Source organism: Elephantulus edwardii, unplaced genomic scaffold (genome assembly GCF_000299155.1).
Source record: "Elephantulus edwardii isolate Elephantulus edwardi_28Jun2011 unplaced genomic scaffold, EleEdw1.0 scaffold00558, whole genome shotgun sequence".
Lineage (NCBI taxonomy): Eukaryota > Metazoa > Chordata > Mammalia > Macroscelidea > Macroscelididae > Elephantulus > Elephantulus edwardii.
The window spans coordinates 91,287-113,983 of NW_006400308.1; the positions used below are offsets into that span (position 1 = coordinate 91,287).

Genomic DNA, 22,697 nt, shown 5'->3' on the forward strand with positions numbered 1-22,697 from the left:
ACATCAGGTTTTCAGGCAGGGCCTGCTGCAGCTGAGGAAGAGCAAGGCAGGTTGGGTCCAGCCTTACATGAGGTAGGACGGGTGGTCCTGTGATTCAAGAGAGTGTTGGCTGTTAGCTAGGACCCCAGCCTCAGCATGGTGTGAAGGCTTCTGGATGAGAGGACTGGGGCTGCCTGCAGTTATAGACAGGCCCTGTGGGCTGGCCTTTCCTACAGAAGGGGGTGCTGAGGCTTCCTCCAACAGCACCAAGAGAATCCGGGAGAAAGCTTCTCAGTGTAGAAGCAGAAAGAGGGGAGTCCAAGCAGGCTGCTACAGGAGCCCAACGGATGGCTCCTGAGAGCATGGAGATGAACGTGAAAGTTCTAGGGATCCCGTGATCTCCTCCACCTCCCACCAAATGAAATACAATTATAACGAGGAAAATATTCCAGGGAACAGGAGGATCAGTCCTGGGGCAGTAGCAGGTACCGCAGCCAGGAAGTGGTGGCCCTGAGAGTGGACCCTGAGTGCCAGGAGAAACTTGAGCTGGTGGGGTGGATTCTGCTCATGAGACTCCAAGGGGCTGAGGAGGAGGGACTTATAAGGTTGGAAGAAGGGAATTGGCTGCCTGAGTACAGGAACAAGTAGTTTGAGAAAGGAGAGCCCTCGGTCCAGGGACCTAGAAGATGCAGGTAGAGCTGGAGAAAGAGGCGGCAGGTTCAGGTACAGGGGAGCATTACTGTAGGGTGGGGGAACACCTATGTAGGGCAGGAGAGCAGAATGGCCTTGTAAACTAGAGAGAGTTGGAAGGCAGCACCTGACAGCAGGTTGTGGCCTATAGAATCTTCTGCAACCTACAACTAGTCCTCATCAAAGCTATACCTGCAAGGAAGTTATGTAATTTTTAAATAACATCTGTATTCAATGGGTTCCTATCTTTGGAACCAGTGAAGAGTGAGTATATGTAATGAAGAAAACATTTTTCTTCTGTTGTTTACCTTAATGTTCGTTCCTAAGGGAGGATCTTGACACTGACTCTTATTAGAAATTCCCTTAGTAGCCCTCAGGAAATATTTTAGGATAATGACCTTATGACCACCCTATCAAATTCCTTTTGCTGTTGTTGTTATGTGCCATTGAGTCTCTGGTGACTTATCATGACCCTATGTACAATAGCTCTGAGCCTTGTTCTATCCTGCTCCAGTCTCACCGATTCCAACACACCTACTCCCATTACTCCAGTCACTGTGTTGGGCCATTTCATTTGGGGTCTGCCTCTCCTGCACTGTCCTTCCACTCTTCCAAGTATGATGTCCTTCTCCAAGGACTGGTCTCTCCTGGCCACATACCCAAAGTATGTGAGATGGAGCTTTAAAATCATTGCCTCCAAGAAGAAATGTGGTTTCACCCTAAGATTCAACCGTTTGTCTCTTGGTTGTACATGGTATGTTCAATACTCTTCTACAGCACCACAACTCAAAGGCATTGATCTTCTGTAATCCCTAGTCACTTCAGTTTTCTGATGCACAGCAAGTAATCGTAAAGACCATGTCCCAAATCAGTGACACCTTACTCTCTAGACTGGCATCATTGCTCTTTAGCACTTTGGAGAGGTATCTGATAGCAGATTTCTACAATGCATTTCATCTTTTGATTTCCTAAGTGCTTGTGCCAAGAGCACTGTGGAGTCAAGCAAGCTGAAATTGTTAACCACCTCAGTCTCCTCTCAATCTATCATGGTGCTGCTAATTGGCCCAGTGATGAGAGTCTTTGTCTTCTTGGTATTGAACTTCAATTCATATTGAAGACTATAGTCCTTGACCTTCTGAAACAAACACCTCAGACACTCTTTTTAGGCAGTCAAGGTTGTATCATATAAATGATGCAGAGTTTTGATGAGTTTTCCTCCAATCCTGATGCCACATATAGCCCAGCCTCCTCAATGACCTGTTCTGCATACAGATTGAAAAGGTATAGAGATAGAATGCATCCCTGACATACTTCTTTCCTGATTTTGAACCATGCAGTGTTTCCTTGCTCTGTTCTGAGGACTCTTCCTGGTCCGTGTATAGATTTCACATAAGCACAATTAAGTGTTCTGGGAGTTCCATTCTTTTCAAGTTTAGCCACAGTTTGCTGTGATCCACACAGTCAAATACCTTTGCATAATCAATGACACACAGATATTCCTCTAATACTCTACTTTCAACCAAGATCCATTTGACTTTGGCAATAATGTCTCCACGGCCATGGCCTATTCTAAACCCATCTTATATTTCGGGTAGTTCTTTGTCAATGTACTGGTCCAGTCATTTTTAGGTAATCTTCAAAATTTTGCTTGTGCTCAATATTAACGATATTATTCAATAATTTCCACACTCTATTGGGTAACTTTTTTGGTGGATGAGAATATGAATCTATCCCAGGGAGTTGCCCAGATAATTATCCTCCAGATTTCTTGGCACAGTCTGGCAAGTACATCCAGGGCAATATCTGTTTGTTGAAATATATCAACTGATATTCCATCAATTCCTGGGGCCTTGTTTGTTGACAATTCTTTCAGAGCAGCTTGAACTTCCTCCTTCATCAACATTGCCTCTTTATCATCTGCTGTTTCATAAAATTCTTCTGTAAAGCCAAACCTTTTTGAGTGACTCTGTGCACACCTTCCATTTTCTTCTATTATTTTTGTGTGTGTGGACTGTCAAATAGGACCTGACTGGTACAGGAGGAGATTGCCCCTCCTTCTCCAGAAGGGCAACTGATGTATTTGAACTGCGTACCTCTGGGATTGCAGAGCAGCTTCTCACCACCAGAGCTCCCTCTCCATTTTCTTTTGATGCTTCTTGGATCATTCAATATTGTGCCTATAGCATCTTTAAGTATTGCAACTTGAATTTGTTCTTCAGTTCCTTCAGCTTAAGAAATGCTGAGCGAGTTAGTCCCTTATTTAAACTAACAAGCATAACAGCTCACAAATTTTTTTTCCAGCCAATCACTGCAAAGCATCTGCAAAGCCTCTGTTTTGAGTTGTCCCTCCTCCAACTTCCCTGATCTTGCAGCTTCCAATCAGAATGTTATGCCTCTATTGCTAGATTCTATCTCAAATATGGCTCTGCCATTTAGGAGCATTTTGTTTTACTTGGTGAGATCAGACCTTTTTTGTGGTTTGAATGACAGTGAGAAAATATGAAGACCTTTAACAAGATGAATGGATACAGTGGCTGGGACAATGGGCTCAAACACAGCAATGGTTGTGAGAAAGGCAGAGAACCAGACAGCTTTATCTATGCTATACATAGAGCAGGATGAGTTGGGACTGACTCCACGGTGCCTCGTAACAGCATCATAGCACAGAAATATTCTTACTAGCTTCTCCATTCAAACATCAGATTTAGTCTCAAAAATCTTAAGTGAAGTCTGTTTGGAAGACCAATAAAGTAGCCAATTGCTTATGGGTGAGAGGGTAGACACAAACTATTGCCCTCTGAAACTTTATATAAAACCTTCCTTGAATACAACGTACTCAGAACGAGACCCTTATAGTCATTAATGTCCACATGGAGTCTCATTCAAAAGTCAAGAGCATAGACAACTGCAATGTCTCAAAGAGCTTCTTCCCATCAGCAGGCCTGATGCCAGCCTTCTGAGAGGGTTTTTTGTCTTTCCATGTTCCAACTGAAATTTATAATTTGGGGCATTTTACACTTATAGTCAGGAGAAGAAAAACCTCATTCTAAATTGCCTTTAACTAAATGATTATCCTCTGATGAGTGCAATTTATCTGCTGAATATAAAAAAGAAGCCCCTCAACTCCACCCCAGTAATATGCCTCTCTTTGAAAATAATGTACCCAGTCAGGCCCAAGAGCAAGTCTTTAATCAGAGGCTATTTTACATTATCATAGTCATCATTAGGCAGTGTCCCGCCCACCATTTATCTGGATGACAAGGAAGGACTCTGAAAAGGAGGCAGAGCTGCTTGCCGCTCAGGGAGGTCTTGGGGGGCGGGGGAGAGGTTTGAGGAGAATCAGATGTGCTGCTTCTGAGGGCTGCTGGGGGCTGCCTCTTAATCAGAACAGGACCAGCAATCAGCCCAGCAGGAGCTGTGTCTCAAGGGCTGCAGAGATGACATGAGCAGAGAGGACTTTTAATTACTTCTCACAGGGCTGGTTCTAATTTCAAATTCAGATAAAATATCCATTAACATTTGCACATTTCAGATTGTCATTTGTCACAGAATTTAAAAAAAACAACAACAGGAAAATGTTTATTCTTCCCACAAGAGAGATTCCAGAACTTTGCCCCTTTTGGAAATGTGTCAGAGAAAATATTTTCCCTTTCACAAGCACCTACGGATGCCAGTGACAAGCAGAACTTTAAGGAGGGTTTGGTTTTGTTTTTAAAATTTTTATTATTTTTTGTGTGAGTACCATCAAATCAGATCTGACTGGTGCAGGAGGAGACTGTCTCTCCTCCAGCAGAGCATCTGGTGGGATTGCAGTGCAGTTTCTTTTTTTATTAATTTTAATGAAAGTGTACAGAGACATTGGATTTCCATTCATTCACTGTTGCATTTTTCACCCTGCCCAACCTCTCCCCACCCCCAGTTTGCTCTTCTCTTTGAAAAGTAAAAGAAAAATTCTTCTATGTTATATAATCCCTCCCCCCAAATCCACTCCACTATGCAGCCTTCATTCTGGACTCTTGTCATGACAATAATACCTAATCATATATCCCTTTTAAACAGTTCTCTCCCTCATCTGTTTCAATATATATAAATAATTTATCCCATCTTTCTCAGTCTCCCCCCAACCCTCAGTCTCATTTTACAACAGTGGCACTATGCAGTATTTGTACTTTTGTGACTGAGATATATTACTCAGCATGTCCTCCAGGGTCATCCATTTTGTAAAATATTTCATGAGTTTCTTGTTTTTCAATGCAGCATAGTATTCCACTGTGTGAATATACCACAGCTTCTTGCCACTAGGCCACCAGAACTCCCCTTTAAAGAGGTTTTTACCAAACATTGTCTTTTGCATCTCAACTCTCCAATGATTAGACTTCGGACTCAGACATCAGGAGTCAAGAAAAAAATGCATACAAATGATACCGTAAACGTGTCCATGGTATTCTTGATAACCCTCAGTTCTAACTGGGAGACTCACAAATCTAACATTCTGATGTGTAAATGCATTCTTATACATGCCATTTGACAGCCTCTCTGAAGGAGGGTTTCTTCTCCAAGCAGTATCTACTAGTGTTGTGTACTGAGTCGGTTTCAAAATACAGCTGATCCTCCAGCAGATTTCAAAGGGCAGCAAATAGGCAGAAACTGCCCCTCTTCTGTGGTGAAGCTGGTGGATTTTAGCCATGCACCTTTGTATTGGTCTTAAAACTCTCTTACCACTAAGCCCCCAGAGATCCCTATTCCAACCACAAATGTTTACCATTCTATTCAAGCTTAACATCTGAAGCACTGGGCCTGTGGAAATCTAGGAATTGCAGTAGAGTCCTAACTACATTTCTGTTTTGGTTTGGATTTTTTTTATTTTTATTTTTTCCCCCCATTTCTGTTTTTCATGAGTTCAAATTCTATTTGAGTACTTTCTGATCAGTAAAGCAGTCATAGGCTTTGCCCTGAGGGAGAATGGAATTCAAAGGACATCAGGATCACCAAGTGCTTCAAATTCAACCTTATTACCATAGTCAGAGCTGACTCTTAACTGATACTCCACTCGGTTTCAGTGGTTGTAAAATGCAGGTGAGGATACTGCCTTTCTTTTTCCAGAGCTGTTGCTGGTGGATTCGAACAGCTAGGGAAACAGAGCCTGTGAGTTATCAGTGCATCTCCCTACATACAGTCCAGGTCACTAGAGGTAGGTACCTGGTGAAGGCCAATCCACCCTTGGGTCATGCATGGAAGAACCAGCGCACCACAGAGCTTGTCTGTGGTGATTCCCAAGAGTCATAGCTCCCACCACCATGTAGAAAGGTGGTGGGAAGCCCAGAATCAATCCTGTAAGCTTTAAATGTACAGTTTTGTATACATTTTAATAATAATCTGGTAATCCTACCTGCACCAGTGCTCTGAATTTTACACATGAGAGCTGTGGTCATGATTCAGCAGAATATCATCAGTGCCATGCAGATAGTGACCATCATTTCTGCTGTAAGATGTGTACCTTATCAGATGGACTGCTACCTAAAAACTCAGCAGCCCAAATTCATCACCTGTTCTTACGTGAGAAACATTAGCAATCATCTCCTGTAAAGATGCACATCATCAGAAGCTGGATGAAAAGGTTAACTATACATCGGAATCAACTTGATGGCAGTGAGGCTGGGTTTATATGTTTTAATATATAAAACATATATATTTTATACAGAAAACATTTTACATATAAAACATATATCTTTGTCCTCTAGAACATCATGTATTTAAGCTACTATAAGCAGTATGCGGTGGGCTCCAGAAACAACTGTGGCTCCCTTAGGAAATGACATACATTTAAAACTAATCTTTAACAATTGGAGCAAATTTCCCCATCTAACGAACTTTATGTGGAAAGACAAATTAAAAAAAAAAATTCCTCAAACCAATCAGCAGCTATTGTATTTAATTGCCACTTACTTTTTGGCAAACATCCATGTTATTTCTAACAGCTGCTAAACTTAAAGAACAAAAATAGTGCCGGGGCACCCAGAGGCAGACAACGATCAGGAGAAACCAGAGGTAAACACACAGCTCCATGGCCAATTTCAGTTCATCACAAAACCAGGCATTCACAGTTGTTGGAAGGCAGTCTTTAAACAAAAATATTCCTTCCCTGAAGGCATTTCTACTCATCATAGACATGATATTAATATCCTCAGGTAACTTTAGCTAATGGTATGAAGAACCACACAAATTCATTGCCAGAAAATCAACTCCTACTCATTGTTCCCCTAAAGAACTGAGGAGAACTGTCCCATAGGACTTCCAATGCTGTAATGGTTTGAGGTTTGGGGTTTTTTTTGGTATTTAACTTATTAATTTTAATGAAAATTTACAGAGACTTTGGATTTCCATTTATTGTTGCTCTTTTCTCCCTGCTCAACCACCTCACCCCCAACCCCCGCCCCAGTTTGCTCTTCTCTTTGAAAAGTAAAAGGAAAATTCTTTCATTGTTATACACTCCTTCCCCCCAAAGTCCACTCCACTATGCAGCCTTCGTTCTGGACTACTGTCAAGACAATAATACCTAATCTTTATAGGATGTAAGACTTCCACATTTTTCTCCTGAGGAATGGGTGGTGGGTTCACTAGGCTAACTTCTGGTCAGCAGCTGAGCACTTACCCTGAAGGAATTTGTCTTATTTCTTGACTAGTAAATCAGAGCTTATCCATGTAAACCAAAATAAGTGTTTTCATAAATCAGTGTGATCTAAATCTTTAAAGAAAAATAGTAAGGGCCTTTCAAAGTGACAAGCATGAAAGGGATTTTTGTTTCCTCTATACAATGTTATTACAGCTCAAAATGAATCATTACTAACCATGAAGACATGTTATGGTTAATTTACACTATAGCCAGACTTCAAATACTTTTAAACACCATAGACACCTAACTGATGCATTTGCCTTTTCATTAATAGCTCTAAATTAATAAAGCACCTAAAATTGCTGAAACTTGCTTATGAGCTATAAGCTTGGGATGGGAGGAGGTATTTGTGTGCACTAAATATTTCTAGTAGTAGTTTTTACAGTGGCTCCATATTAAAATAATACTGAAGTCAGGAGTTGACTGAGACCATTGAAATCAGATTCTCTAGGGTATGAGGCCAGGCATCTGTATTTCATCAGCAGCATTAAAAATCTCCCCAAGTGATCCTAATATGCAACTGGAGTTAAGATCCACCATCTTAGATAAATAGATATTATACTCTAATTTTCAAAGCAAAATTTTATTGCCAGTATAAAAACCATAAGGAAATGTCAAGCATAAAATAGATGTAGAAAGGTTGCTTAATGGGCTGGTATGCTTTTAAGAAGGTTCCTGGTAAGAGTTAAGGTTAAGCACTTTGTTGATAATCAAAAGGACTGTAGTCCAAGCCACTAGTGACTCCGTGGGAGAAGATGTGGCACTCTATTCTAGTCAACCTTACAACCTTGGAAACACTATGCAGTAGTTCGTCTCTGTTATTTAGGTCACTCTGAACTGGAAGTGATCTCTGGTGGCCAAGTGGTAAGGAGTTGTGCTGTCAATCCAAAGGCACATGGTTCAAATCCACTGGCTGCTTCACAGAAGATGGGCAACCACTTCCTGTGCAATCTACAACCTCTGAAAACCCACTGGAGGTTCAACTGTGAGCTGGTTCTGACTCAACATTCTGGGTGAGTAAGAACTAATCTTTGCTGTGTTCTTCCCATTATACTAAGCTCAGAGAGAACAGTTAATGTATAGTCATCTCCAACAGCACCTTGAAAAATAGGTATTGTGTTTACCTTTATTGTATAGGTTAGGAAATGGATTTGGAGAGACTGTTGTTGTTACATGCCATCAAGTCATCTGAACTCACAGTGACCCAATGTACTATAGCTCTGAATCCTACTCTATTCTGAGCCAGTCTCACTGACTTTGGCACACCAATCCGCATTACTCCAGCTACTGTCCAATCCATCTCATCCAGGGTTTTCCTCTCCTGGGCTGATCCTCCAACCTTCCGAGCATGATGTCCTTTTCTAAGGTTCCTCCTGGCCACATGCCCAAAGTAAGTGAGATGAAACTTCAAAAGCCTTGCCTCCAAGGAGAAATATGATTTCACCCTGTCCAAGACAGACCTATTTGTTCTCTTAGTGGTCCAGTATGTTCAAGACTCTTTTCCAGAACCACAACTCAAAAGCTTTGTTTATTCTTCTGTTATCCATATTCATGTCTAGCTCTCTGAAGCACAGCAAGTAATTGTGAATACCCTAGCATTAATCAGGCACAAATTGGTCTCTAGACTGACATCATTGTTTCTCAATACTCTGGTGAGGTCCCTGACAGTAGATTTCACTGAAGCAATTCATGTCGATCTCCTGCTTGCTGTTACCCAGAGTGTTGACTGTGGAGTTGAGCGAGCTAAAATTTCTAACAGTCTCAATCTCTTCTCCATCTATCATGGCGCTGCCAATTGGCGCAGTGGTGAGAATCTTTGTCTTCTTGATGCTGAGCTTCAATCCATAGTGAAGACTATAGTTCTTGACCTTTTGCAGCAAGAGCTTCAGGTCCTCCTCAGTTTTGGTAGGCAAGGCTCAGAGAGGTTATGTTGCATTATCAAGTCACACTGACTGGGGGAGAAGGGTGAGCCAGGACCCTGAGATCTGCAGTACTACTGGCCACAACTGCTATTGCATAAAAGAGGATGAACAGTGATTTAAATGATTGGCTTACAAAGATATGATCCTTCGATTAGTTAATTTGCACAGCAGCTGTCTAAGCAATTCTTTGTCAAATTTTACAAGGAGTAAATATGTATCACAAGACAAAAGTAATTCTCAGCACTATTATCTATTACCAAATTCTAATAATTCAGTAATAAACATTGTGCTGAATGATGTAACCCAGGGAATGAACAGGAGGTAAAATAAGAGGTAGGAGTAAAAGAGATCTGTTCAATTTTGGTCTGAATTATTGCTCTCTACTTGTAGCTACTTCCAGGTGAAACTTAAATCAATTTCCTAGAAATTGAGAATATCTATGGAAAGGAAGGTCTTTAAAATAAAAAGCGAGAAAGAGAGAAAGGTCTGAAAGCCACAATTTAAGAAAACAATCTATGTACTGTATTTGAAACCATAGTCACTAAAATACCTTAAAGACTTCTATATTTATCATCGTAACCAAAATTAACATTGTGATTTTTCCTAGTATGGTTCTGAAGTTTTGTAAAGAAGGTCATACAAATACGTAAAACTATCTAACAGACTCAATAAACTGCTATTGAATTATGTTGACACCGCGTGCATTTGAGTAGATTTGTACTCCACGGGTTTTCCTTGACTAATTTTCTAGGAATAGAACAGAATGACTTTCTTCTGAGGCAGCTCTGAGTAGACTGGAATCTTCAATGTTTCCATTAGCAACTGAACTCTCTCAACCATTTGCATCAATCACCAAGAGACTCCTAAACAGATTTCTAGAAAAGCAAAAATTCCACTGCTGTTGAGTATCCCAACCTTAGAGAAATTTTGCTCCTCTGTCCCTAATAATTTTGCCTTTCACATGTTAAAAATAAGGTAGAAAAAAAACAATAAACAGAAGGTTGTGACATGAAAGAAGTCACTAAATCAATAAAAACAAACCAGTTGACATCCAGTTAACTCCAACTCAGGCTGAACCCATGTACTGCCAAGTAAAACTCGCCATAGGTTTGCAAGGCTGGAATCTTTCTGAAACATGGCTTTCTTCTAAGAAGCCTTTGGGTGGGTTCCAACCACAAACAATTGTTAGCAGCTGATTTTTGCCACTCCAGAAACAAAACACACACACACACACACACACACACACACACACACACACACATGTGCATGTAAACAGTCAGTGAATGATAGATAAACATTTCTCTGGTATTCTGCTTTCAATCAAGATGTTTACTGACTATGTAAAAGCATCCAACTGTGTAGATCACAACAAATTATGTATAACATTATGAAGAACAGGAACTACAGAACACTTAATTGTGCTCATGTGGAACCTGTACATAGATAAAGGCCAAGCAGTCTTTTGAACAGAATAAAGGGATACTCTGGTATAAACTAAGAGGAAGTTGTGCATCAAAGTAATATCCTTTCCCTGTACTTATTCATGCTGTGTGCTGGACGAATATTCCAAGATTAAACTAAATGAAGAAATTCATCAACTACCTCCAATATTAAGTTGATACAACCTTAATTGCTAAAAGTGAACAGGACCTGACACACTGAGTAAACTCCTACAGTCTTCTGTATGGATTTTACTTCAACAGATGTTAATAAGAAAATAAAAATCCTTGTAACACAAAAATAACAACATCATGACAAATGAAGTTTGAAATTGTCAAGAATTTCATTTTACTTAGATTTAAAATCACCCTCTATGACAGTAACAGTCACAAAGTTTTTTAAAAATGTAATGCATTGGTAAATCTATTACAAGACTTTTCTCATTTGTTATTGCAATTTTAATGAAGGTTTACAGAGAGGTACGGTTTTCATTGATTCATTAATAATCCATTTTCCTCTTTCCCCCTCCAATTTACTTTGCAATGCACATCATGTTCCCGATTGTTAATTGCCATACACATAATGTCTAATCATCTATTTCTTTCAGATAGTCCTTCCCTTCACCTCCTCCAATCTAACCATTCTTTTCGTATTCTCTCCCCTGCCAGAGTCCATCCTATTTTTATTTTTTTATGAAATGTATTTTTTATAATTTATTTTTTATGTTATTTTATGTGTGTGCACGCCATCAAATTGGATCTGACAGGCACAGGAGAAGATTGTCCCTCCTTCTCCCGCAGAGTAGCTGCTGGATTCGAACTGTGTACCTCTGGGATTGCAGTGTAACCTCTTACCACTAGGCCACCAGAGCTCCCCCAGAGTCCATCCTATTTTTCTAACAGTGCTCTTATTCAATATCTGTCACTTTGTGACTGAGCTATTTCACTCAGTACAAAGTATTTCAGGCTCAACTCATGCTATTTACGATCAACAGATCTTTCACAAGGAGACAAAAAGAAAAAGAAAAAAATCAACCAAATGTGAAACAACAGCCTTTTTAACAAATGGTGTTGACAAAACCAGGTAATCATCTGTAGAAAACTGAAGCAAGACCAACACCTCACACCACACACAAAAACCATCAAGGTGAATCATGGATCCTGGAGTAAAAATCAAAGACTATACAGTTTGTCTGAAAAAAACTAGGTACAACTCTAGAATGTCTAATCTACAGCAAGAATAGATGTCTTAACATAATAAAAAACCTACAACCAGGAGAGGATAAAATAGATAAATGAGACCATCTAAAAATTAAATCCTTATGCACATAAAAAAAAAAAACTCTCCAACAGGGTAAAATGGAAGCCCATAGACTTGAAAAATATTTGGCAATGACATTGTCTGATAAGGGACTCCCTAAAACTTATAGAATACTTCAGTGTTTCCACAAGAAAAAGGAAAACAGCCTCATCACAAAATGGGCACAAGATATGAATAAACAGTTCACCAAAGAAAAAAGCCAGATAGCCAACAGGTAGATGAAGAAATATTCAAAATCCTCAATTATTAGGAAAATGAAAATAGAAACAAGGAGATATCATCTCACCCCAGTGACACTAGCAAATTCAACAGGGCAGAAAACAACAGATGCTGCCAAGAATGTGAAGAAACTGGAACTCGCCTTCACTGCTGGTGGGAACGTAAAGTGGGACACCACTATGGAAGGAAGTCTGATGGGTCCTCAAAAAGATGGAAATAGAAATAATATTTGACCCAGCTATCCCACTACTAGGAATATACCCTAAAGTAAGCAAGAGCAATGATATAAACAGATGTATGCTCAACAATGCTTATTATTCACAATAACAAGGAGTGAAAGCTGACCAAGTGCCCATAAACAAATGAATGGAGGAAAAAACTGTGATACTGTCACACAATGGTATGTTATGTAGCATTGTAAAGCAAAAGACCTTTTTTGAATGGATTAAGAAATTATGGTACATTCACATGATGGGATACTATGCAGCACACAGAAGCAATGATTTTGTAAATTATTACCTAACTTGGGAGGGACTGGAGAGCATTATGCTAAGGGAACTAACTCAGTCCCATAAGAACAGATACTGTATATGACCATTATTGTAGAACAAGCATTAGGATCCAAAGAGGGGGAGGGTGGGAGCAGAGGGGTGAGGATGGGCGGGGTCGGGGGTAGGGGTATTAATCATAGGATCACACAATTTGGTGGGAATGTGCTAAGGAAATTAGGAAAGATCCAGCATGTAAAACAGTGCATTAGAACTTTGTAAATAAACCAATATTTTAGAAAAACCCATTTGTTTGTTTTTTTTTTAAAAAAAAAGCAAGAATATCAGTTTAAAGACTAAGGTGTGCCTGACTCAAGTGATGGTATTTTTAATTCCTTCATATGCATATGGACAGTGAATAAAAAGACAGAAAAAGAAAGGATGCCTTAGAATTGTGGTGCTAGCAGAGAGTAATGAATATCCCTTGGACTTCCAGTAGTACAAGTTTGTCTCTGAAGAAGTGTAGCCAGCCAGAATGCTCCTTAGAATTGAAGACAGTAGAGATTTTGTCTTACTTGCTTTGGGCATATTATCAGAAGGGACGAGTTCCTGGAAAAAGACATAAGGCTTGGTAAAGCAGAGGATTACAGAAAAAGAGGCAGACTCTCTCAGCAGCAATGGCCTTAACCACAGGAGTGATTATGAACATGGTGCAAATCCAGGTGATATTTCATTCCATTATACAAAGGGTCACTGTGAGTTGGAACCAACTTGACAATTTCAAACAACTACTAAAGAACTCACAGTAAGGAACAAAAACATTCATGACTCTGCTGAGACCTGATAGAGTCTAGAAGAATCATGTATCTATACGCTTCTGGGAATATGGAAGGCACAGCCTTGAAACATCACCTCATTACAGCAGTCAGGAGTCAGACATGGACATCAAACTAATGTTTCATTTCCTTTTTAATTTAGGTTTCCTGCACAATTCAGCATTCAAATAGCAATTTCGCAGATTGATCTCTCATCTCTCTTTTCCCCAGATCTTTGTAACTTGCCAATGGAACAAAATACTTACCAACGGAAACACTTTTTGGTGAATTCCAAGTGCATCTGTGCATTTTTAAATATATATGACCTCGTTTCCTTTCTTTTCTTCACCAACTGTTAATATATTTGGGACTCAAACTGATTCCAGAGATGTTTTGTGAGTTACTGTGCTGAATTATGGGGTTTCACATTGTCTTTTATCAGTTTCATGTCTTATAAATTATCTGATATAATCTGAAGAAGTGGAAAAGATCTTGGACCTCTGGGAACTGAAAAATTTGTATTTTGTTTCTTTGTAATGCACATCCTAGATATATTACCCTCTGTACACAGACACAGACTTCTATCTAGCTCTTGAGGAAAGACCTATCAAGTGACTTTCTAGGTTTCAGATTCACTAGTATCCATTTATTTTCCTAATTTATAGAGGTTAGCTGAAACTGCAAATAGAAAGCACATTTATTACTCTTTTACAAGACCCTTATGAGTGAAAAGATAGCCTACATCTAATCAATTCTACAGTGATTTACCTCACAAAAGGGAAGTTTTTCCACTGGCCCCTAAACTAAGTAAGTTCTCTATATCTTCAGCTACTGGCTTTTATAGTCCTGTCCACAAGCCACGTAATTTAAAGTTCATATACAATAATCAGATGTTTCACCTAAATACTGCTTTATTCTCTCTCCTCATTTATTTTTCCCATTTCTTTTTAATGCAAATGGTTTTAATCAGCTCAGTTGCCCAATAAGTTGGCTTTTCTTTTCTGAAGTCACAGAGGTAAATAATAGGTTAACTGAAAAACATTAAATTTGGAGTCAGGATTCTTGCTCCTAAATAGCTGTATTCTTTCAGCCAAATCCTAGCCGCTCTGGGATCCCAATTATCTCACCCATAAACTGAAGGCACTGGACTAGAGGATTTCCAAGACACTTCTGACATATGCTGAAATACCATGCATGCTTTCAACACTTGGGGCAATGGTTTCCTTCCTTTTCCTTCTCAGAACGGAGTCCAACAGGAACAAGGTTTCAGGTTGGATAAGGTGGTTTGCCCAATCCGTGCCTTGTCTGGCTTCAACTTTGGAGTCTAAGCAGAAATACTAATAAACCCCAGTCTTGGCTCTATCCCAAACCAAAGTGAATCAAATAAAGTCATATAGCTCTTTAATATCGCTATTTCCTCAACCCTCAAACACTGCTGTGGAAGTCTGAGCCACATATTTAACCTCTTTAAGTCTTGGGTTAACTGCGCAGGGACATTAAGAATCCCAAAACAGATGACGTTCCTGACATCCTTGGGACCTTTTGATCAACATGCTGATAAAATACAGAATGTAAATAAAACTTTCAAAGTGACAAAACAGCAAACATGTGATTAGCAGGGGGGAAAACTAGATTTTTAAAGCCACCCAAACTCACTACTCATACCTATTTTGTACAACAAAAGTCACCAGGAAGGGTCAAATATAAGAGGGTAAGGAGAAAGAAATGAAGAAGTGTACTTGTCAATTTTCTTTCCTTTGCTGTGTGTTTTGTATGCTTCTCTCACATTCTAAATTGTATGTTCAGAATTCCTGCTTTCCAGTCAAGGACAAAGGAGCCGTAGTGGCTCAGTGGGTAAGAGCTCCAAAAGGTACGTGGTTTGGCTCACAAACTGCTCCTCTGGACAACGGTCTGGCATTCTGCTTCTATACAGATCCAGGGTCTTGACACCAAAGGCACAGTTCGTCTGTCTCCTGTAAGGTCGCTATAAGTCAAAACTACCTTGACAACATGGGTTTGGTAAAGGAGAGAACAAGGAAACATGTTCTTTCTCATCCACCTCCCTTCTCCACTTTCCAGTCAAATGCAAATTTCATCTTGCCACCAGGATTATTTTTCTAAAACTTCTTGAGTTGTATCACTTTTACTCTCATTAAACATTCCACTTGTCTTACTTAACAACTTGAAAAAAAATTTTCCTTGTGGACCTATGACAAGGCCAGACACCAATACTCAAGTTTCCACAGTTTGCATCATAAATGATTGTCCATCTTCACTTCTCAACTGAACAAATGCTATTAACACGTTGCGGCACACTTTTTAAATTGACGACCATGCTTAGAAACACATTTGCCATCATTTGCGGCAACGTGTTAACTAAACTTTGGTTTAGCTTCCACCTTTGTCCAAATCCAGGAATTCTGGCACAACCTCAGCTGAGGCAGATCTAACTGCCGTTAGGAGTTACTGATTCCATTCCAACTTAAGTGAAACTATTTACTAAAAACCACAAAAGGCTACCCAATTTCGCCAATCCTCACAATTCTTTTGTTTTATATGTGCTGTTGCGCTAGCTCCAACTTATATAGAAGCTATGAAAACAGAATTCAATACTGCCTGATCCTGAGCCACGGTGTCACTTCCTCTCATTAAAAGTCCTCCATTATTGTTGCTCCTCTGTTTATAACAGCACATGGGTTTGAGTCCGGTGTTGCAGACACTGTGACAATCCATCTCATTGAAGGTCTTTCTCTTTTTTTTGCAGACCACCTCCCAAACATGATATTCTTCTCCAGGGACTGATTTCTTCTTGATAACAGTAAAATAAAGTGACACAAGTCTCACCGTCCTCTCTTCTAAGGAGCTAGCATATTGCCTCTCTGCACTGTAATCCTGAAGGCACACAGCTCGAATTCACCAGCTTCTTTGTGGGAGAAGAATGGAAAACCTCCTCCTGTGTGGTTAACTGCCTTGGAAAATCTGCTGGCTGGTCAGCTATGGCTCAGTTCTGACTCTACAGTAATCAACAACAACAGGGAAAAGGCTGGTCTCAGGGTTAAATAACCTCTGATAAAGTATTCTACTGCCCTTTCATCCTACTTCCCATACCTGCTCTTTTTCATCCTTTTCTTTGTAGCCATTTTCACCCTTGTATTTATAAAACAAAAAGGCCCCGAGTTGTACATCTGGTTTGCTTTCATCTAAGGACTGGCTGTGCAAATTGACCCAGCGGCACTGCCCTGCCATCTGCAGATCACAGCTAAGAAAACTCTGCAGAGACTTCTACCCTGTAACACATAGGACCACCACAAACTGGACTCAACCCATAAGTTTAGTTTCTTTTTATCTTTTTTTTTTCTTTACAAAGCAAAAACAAACAAAAACCCCCCAACAAAAACTTAACTCTTTCTTGCCTGACTCATGCCACCCTTGCTGATCTTCTGGACAGAACGTTCTTTCTATTGCACTAACTCCTTCCCTTGGTAACAGTATATTCTTTCCTTGACCTTGTGAGAACATGTTCTAATGCAGTCTACCTTTACTAAGTCTGGATCTGCTTGACAAAGAACATCTCAGTATTTTACCTTGTCTCCTAATGTGTCAGACACTTGTTTATCTTGTTAAATCTTCCCTGCTCAAATAATAAAATTCCGCTCCTGCAGTAAAATCTTACCATCTTCCAGAATCTAGCCTCACATTTCACTATTTCTTCTTCCCATCAGACTCTCTACGGCATCCACATAGAATACTGTTTGGGAGTCTTTCAATAAGTCACATACTTTAACAGTCACGCAGATCTTTTACTTGGAATGGCCTTTTCTCTATTTAAATACCAATTCATCCTTCAAATGTCAGTTCCTGTCATGTGCTTCCTGATTTTCTTTCTGTAACATTCATTCAATATTTCAATTAATCATTCCAATATTTCAATTATCATTGATTAATCATAATATACAATCAACATTTATTCTGTTGGGTGTATATCTGTCATATTATATAAGAGTATCTTGACTGATATCTCTAAAATATCTCTATACCTAGCTTCTGGCACCATGCCCAAGATATCTTAGATACTTAATAACAGAATTAACATTACATCTTTACTATTCAGCTGGGTGAGCAAAACCAAGTATTACTAAATAGCTCATACATTCTAAATAAGGGCAATGACACTCTTCATAGGAGCAAAAATTTGGTATTAGGGGAATGTAGATATTAAAATATTTGTGATCTTCCAAAACTATATTCTACTTTTCAAAATTATGTTCCTTAGCATTTCTCTCACCAGGGAAAAATGAAATTAAATTAATAAGTGGAGTTATAGAAGAGATCTCGATTTTTCTCCTGAGAGGGTGATAGTGAAAACAAAATTCAAACACATTAGAACAGCTAAAGTACAAATATTTTTCTATTGCAATTCTTGAGTTTGGGCAGAATCATTCACTTTGGAAAACAGTGACTGCCCATAATTGAAACATACATGATAAATGACAGTAGTTGTTTACACAAATTCTTTAATTTTGGGAAACTTAAAATGACTTCATTACTTAGATTTGCAACTGCAAAGTAAGTCATGAGAAAGGTTTCTACCCAATGATCATTCCCTAGATTTAAGTTTGTGAGAGAACTGGGGGAATAAATAGAATTTATGCAAGTTTCTTCCTCATAATATGTAATAAAATCACAAAATTGTTGCCCATGGGTGTTGCTCATGGGAGTCAGTTCTAATTCATAACAACCCTACATACAACAAAATGAAACACTGCCCAGTTCTGGGCACAGTAAAACAAATAGGTAAAATCAAATTCAGTTTGAAAACAAAAATAAAAGCTTGTCACAAAACATTAATTTCTCTAACTCTATATAAAGAAGACTCTTAAATCTAGGGAGGAATGCTGTCAAGCATATACACTTCATAGTTTTCCATCTTTAACCAGTTCTTATGAAGTTTTCTCTCCTCAACGTATCAAAACTGCTGGCTTCTCTATGGCATAAAAGCAAAATCCTCCTAGCTGTGCCTTGGGAAATAGTTCATCTAACTAATAATTTGTCTGGAATATGGATGAAGACATGAACTTCATCTTTTTAACTCACAGTAATAAGCAGCAAAGTATAGTCTACCTAACCACTGCACTCCTATACGAAATAACCCTGCTCCTCCTCCAACTTTTATCTTCTTTCCTTTGTGCTTTGGAAAGAACTACCACGTTGATTCAGGAATTAACTTCTCTGCAATGTTCCTGATTTTCAGACGTGACCCAGTCATCACACTTTATAACTTCCAAGAACGCAGCTCTTCCTTTTATTTCTAGTCCTTTGTGGGTCCCTCATCCTCTGCCAACTCAGCTCTTTTCAACTTCCCTCTGTGGGAGTTCATTCACTCTTGTGCGACCTCACCTTCCTCCTACAGACACAAGACAGACCTCCATGGACAGCCCAGATGCCCTTACCCAACTCACTGCCCTGATCCAGGTGTATTCAGGCTCTCCCTGTCCTTCTCACTAGACTATGGCAAAGCTGCTACAGGAGATTTTCTGTACTGCACACAGCCCCTTGTTACTCCTCCCAACGTAGGCATGTAATCATGTACCTCTTCCTTCTTGTCTTCCCTGCTCATTTCCAGAGGCTCTATAGCATAACACTTGCTAGATTTTACCACTTTGCCTCCTGGATTGTTTTTATAAAACTTCTTCTCCAGCCAGGAAGAAAGATCCTGTTTTTTTCAAATATTCATACATAATTTTCTGATACATAAATATATATCCAACTAAATCAAACCGTTTCATGAACTCATGGTAAAATACCCATTCACACTGAACATTTACTTTACCAATTCCCCACGTCTCCTACCCCCCACCCCAACCCCAGTAACACCCCTTACAGACATGACTTCATTTAAAGTTCCAAATAACTTAAGGTAATTGCACTATTATCTCTATTTGACAGATGAGAAAGTAGACCAGGACAGAGTCAATAATCTACCCAAAGCCACATGGTTTGTACATAACAAATCTAAAAATATATTCTAGGCAGATCTTGGAGACCATATTCTTAAATCTCACAATAATTTTGTCTAGACTTCTTCAGCAGATTAACATTTTTTTAACCGTAAGTCATATTATACCATGGCCCATGTATTCTCTCTTTACAGAAAATCCACCTAGATACCAATGATTTTTGTCTTTCTTCTTGTTACAAGGACAATGTTTCTCTCCACCATCTTCTCAAGACCTTGTTACCAGTTTCTACCTCGTTAGAGGATCATTTGGAGGATTATTTACATATTTCTCAAATCTTTCTTAAATAAAGAACAAGAAGTCTCCACAAAATCGACTTCATCTTTCATATTCTCTTCCATAATTATCATTCCGGAGTGATCACCTTCGCTCTATCGCTCCAATTCCTCCCTTCCTGTGGGCATTTTAATGTGGTTTTCACATAGCATATCCTTCAAAGAAGTACCAGTGACCTCCATTCAGGCAAATCCTTGGTCATGTTTCATTTTTTACCTCACAGTGATCACTTGGAAGCATTTGTTCATTTACTCCTTCCTGAAACACGTTTCTCTTGGCTATTGCCCTGTAACCACCTGTCTTTTCCCATCCTCCCAGGCTCCTCCTCCTATACCTATCTTCTTCTTCTTTTTTTTTTAATCTTTCAATAAATGTTTATTCATGGTCACAAAATATTTTTCTTTCCCATGTAAATGTACAAACACCACTCTTAGCTTAATAATAACAAAAAACAGGCAGGAGTTTAGGCCTTGTCTGTGATTTCAGACTGCTATCCTTTGGGCTAGAGAGCCACTCATCCTGCTGGTAAATTTGGGCCAGGTGCCTTATGAAGCCTAATCTGATTGAGTGTAGAACTTCTTGTATTAAACTAGTATTTAACATAAATTAAATCCATCACTATTGAATCACAGACCTGCTCTACAGCTTATCCTAACTCTACCAGATGGAGTTTCCATCAAGAGAAGGATCACCCATGATAGCAGGCTTTAGACATCACACTAAGAAGAAAATCACTGAAGAAAATCTCATGGATCACAGCAGAAGTTAACTTGGTTTTGACTATTTCCTGGAGAAAAACATTTGTGGAGGACATTTTGAAAGATAAAGCACATCAGATTCACACACACAAAACATGTTTGTGTGAACACACCCACCTGACACTTTGCCTCAAGTATAATCAAAGGGACAGCCACAAAGTTTACCAATGGTTCAAAAAGAAAAGCAGTTCTGTCACTCACCCAACAACTTAAGTGCACACATTGAGTATTTTCTGTGTGTCAGATATTATTCTTAGGTTGGACTTTATACCAAATTGTATCTGATATCAGAATATCAAGCACAGTATTTTATTTTACTAAAGGTTTATTAATTCTTAGCTAGAAAAATGCTTGGGAGTATTGGATGTTCTTAGGGATTTAAGAGTGACAGAGAAATCTGCGACCAAGGACCTCTTTAAAATGATAAAGAGCAAAAGGTGACTCTTAAAGACCAAGTTATGGTATTTTCAACCACTTCATATGCATGTGGAAGCTGAACAATGAATAAAGGAGATAAAGAAATTAATGCCTTTGCACTACAGTATTGGTGAAGAATATTTACTATGCCACAGGTTGCCTAAATAAATCAATCTGTCCTGGTAGAAATGCAACCACAGTGCTTCTCAGAAGCAAGGATAAACAGAATTCCGGGGGGGGGGGGAGGCAGACCCTCAGGGAGATGAACTTGAATGGGTTTAAATACAGCAGAGATTGTGAGAGTGGTACAGGACTTTATTCTGTTATACACAGGACAGTATGCATTGGACCCAATTGGATAGCACCTACTACCTCACAAAAAAAATATTTCAAGGAATCACAATCAACAGCTGAAAAGGCAAAAACTACTTGTTTCATGCCCATAGAAATAACTTTATAAGTTTATCTGCTGGTCGCTAATAGTAACTAAGGACAAATAAGACTACAGCAGGAACAGGAAGTCTAGCAAACCAAGAGTTAGCACTGACCGACCACAAGGCCTTCCATCTCACCATGGATAGACAGGTCTGAGCGTACTGCTTTATTTGAGGAAATGTTCTTCCTCCAAATACTGTGCCCAAGTATGTATGTGGTAAAATTTCAAGAGTCAATCCTAGTAACAAAACCATTACAATTTTCAAAATACATTCATATTACATTCAGAATTACTGTTCTTTTTATTTTTTGAATGTGTAGTTGTTGCCGTTTCTAGTGTTTCTTCTTTTTACACTGCCAACAGGTTGTCTGAACATTATTTCATTATCTTCATCATTATCATTCAGTGTAGCCACTTCAGATTTTCACCTCTCCAAAAATGATGGTGTACAGACTGGCGTGGAGTCCTGGCTGTTTGTACAGTTCTGAAAATCACTGTTGGGACACTGCTTTCCTTTTTTTGTAAAACCAATGGAGGAAAATCATAATCAATTCCATTATCGGCTAATTTCTTACTCAGTAATTTTTCTTTGTGTTTAAATCACTTCTCCACCCATAGTTTTTCTGTACTTATTTGGTTCTAATTATATTGTTTCACTGCAGGATTTGATGGTTTTGAAAACGGAACATCCAAGTCTTTGAAAAGTTCTTCATGTACCTTCTCAGGTGGCACGAAATCACCTTCAAGAGTCTTTCACCAAAAAGGTAGTTGCTCATTGTTTCAGCAACTATCTTCGTAACTTCATCAGACTCAAACTCTACAAAGGCATAACCTTTGTTATTTCCAGTCTTTTGACTTTTGGACAATTTAAGTCTTGTAACAGAACCAAATAGGGAGAAATGTGACTGGAGTTGGGGTTCAAAAAGGACCTCGAGGTATGTGACCAACATAGACTACTCCAGGAATAAGGTTTTCTTTCTGCGTCACCTGCTTCTGAAATTTGGCCTGTTCCTACGGGTTCAATGACAGGAGAGGCTTTGCAGGGCCAGCAAATTCCACCATGACCAAACTCTCAAAGCAAAGGAGGCTACACTATATCTATCTTCTAACCATTGGTTATTACTCCAGGAATTCTATAAGGCTAAGTCCAACTTGTAAAATCAATGACTTATTCGTTGCAAATACATTTTATAAGAGACACAAACGCAGGTTATACACATGGACTTCACCTGATGGTATGCATAGGA

At 39.1% G+C, this 22,697-nt stretch overlaps 1 protein-coding gene and 1 pseudogene across 1 annotated transcript in view; both read right to left on the minus strand.

Annotated features, from left to right (window-relative positions):
• The window catches only part of LOC102853053 (serine/threonine-protein kinase DCLK2-like), a gene marked incomplete at its 3' end in the record, with an annotated part of 227,857 nt that overhangs the window by 85,752 nt on the left and 119,408 nt on the right, over window positions 1–22,697 (minus strand). The window lies entirely within an intron of this gene.
• Window positions 21,712–22,512, minus strand: LOC102853472 (annotated as a pseudogene).